The sequence below is a fragment of the Carcharhinus amblyrhynchos genome, chromosome 1, assembly GCF_965287045.1.
Source record: "Carcharhinus amblyrhynchos chromosome 1, sCarAmb.v2.hapA, whole genome shotgun sequence".
In the NCBI taxonomy this organism is placed as follows: domain Eukaryota; kingdom Metazoa; phylum Chordata; class Chondrichthyes; order Carcharhiniformes; family Carcharhinidae; genus Carcharhinus; species Carcharhinus amblyrhynchos.
Window position 1 is genome coordinate 105,407,097 of NC_137324.1, and position 1,785 is coordinate 105,408,881.

The window sequence follows — 1,785 nt, forward strand, 5'->3', positions numbered from 1 at the left end:
AATGATACCAAGGACTGGGGGATGGGTTTACTTACAATGAGAATTGAAAAGGCTGGAGTGGTTCTCTTTGAAGCAAAAGAGATTGAGGGGTGATTTGATAAGGGTGAACAAAATGATGACAGGCTTGGATAAGGTGACAAGGAAAAACTCTTCACATTAACTGATGGTACGAGGACTAAACACAGAGTTAATATTTTGGATAATAGATATCAGGGGACTGTGAAAAAGAACTTTTTATGCAGTGAATGGTGATGACCTGGATGGAAGTCACTGCCCACAAGGGTAAAGAAGGCATAGACAATTCAGAAGACTGTTGGATGGGTACTTGAATGAAATAAACTTGGTACGCTATGGGCACAATGTCTTAATTATATCAGGGGTTGCGAGTTTTAAACAAAAAGGAAAAAGATGTGGTTACACAAATAGATTCAAAATAACAACAGATTTACTGTAAGAGCAATTACCTGTACAGGGTACAAGATGAAACCAAACGTGAGCCTAATGACTCAGTGAGGGTGCTGCTGATTTTCCTGGTCTCCTGGCCGATCCCCAACTGAGCTCAGTTTTCCTCTCCCACAATAGGCCAGCTGAATAGACAGATGGAATTTAACACAGAGAGGAGTGGGGGGCGGGGCAGGGGTTAGGGGAAACAGGACAGGACAGAACAGTACCAGGCCGAGGCGATCCGAGCCGGGCTGGCCTGTGAGGGGAGCTGGATTGAGGAAATCAAACCCAGTGAAAAGCAAACTGAATCTGAAGGTCAAAAGTTACATTGAGGTCCATTGAAGGAGCACAATCCCATCGGCAGCTTTAGAATGGCAAGATTCCTGGACAATTTCCGCTGGCCAGAATTTGAATATATTGACTGGGGAAAAAGCAGAAATACCGTTGCTTCAATAATTGCCAGGCTCTTGTTCTTTACCGGTTGGTGGATAATTATAGATGCTGCAGTGGTTTACTCAAAAAAATGGAGAAATGAATCCTGCCTTTCACACATATGGAGTCTTGTCAACCATAGCTTTTTTCATGATAACTGCTGTGTCTAATGGACATGTTCAAGGGGATGGATACAACGATAGCTGCCTGGGATGAATAGGTGCATGAATCTGGCTTTTTATTGGCCATTTTTATTGGATTTTTATTGGACCTCTCATCGCTTCCATTTGGATCTTATTTGGGGTGTATGTTGTACCTATGGCCAATGTGTATCCAGGCCTGGCAGTGTTCTTTCAGAATGCATTAATATTTTTTAGCAGCCCGATCTATAAGTTTGGAACAGAGGATCTTTGGGCATAAACTCTGCCCATCTCAGCAGTGCCTCAGGACATTCTGCACACAAACGATAACTGTGAATACACGTTGATTTATATTGATGGCCAAATATTAATTCGAGTTGGTTTTAGATAAAATGTATGAAAGATAATTTCCAAAAACTCATCTTTTTATATTATGGACATTTAATATTTTGTATTCTGCTTTGTGAATAATAGTTATATTGAGTCATATAAACAGAAGATGATGCACTGTTTGGGCTAATGCTGTCCTATGACTTTTACTCTGTTAAATTAATTGGAAAAATACGGATAGTATATCAAATGTATCTTGCTCCTATTATTGTTGCTACAATTATTGCTGCTTTGTATTTTTTAAAATCATTCTATGCTCCCCCAAAGCGTATTAAACTTGTAAACCTTTGTGCTAAATATTGGTAGGGTTTCGTTGATCTGTTTAACTTTTAAATTTTAAGCACACTTATCTCACAGTCCAAAATATGTGAATTCGGTG

At 39.7% G+C, this 1,785-nt stretch overlaps 1 pseudogene; it reads left to right on the forward strand.

The window, feature by feature from the left end:
- Nucleotides 1-815: 815 nt before the first annotated feature.
- On the forward strand, nt 816-1,296 carry LOC145350005 (transmembrane protein 50B pseudogene; annotated as a pseudogene).
- The last annotated feature ends 489 nt before the right edge of the window (nt 1,297-1,785 follow it).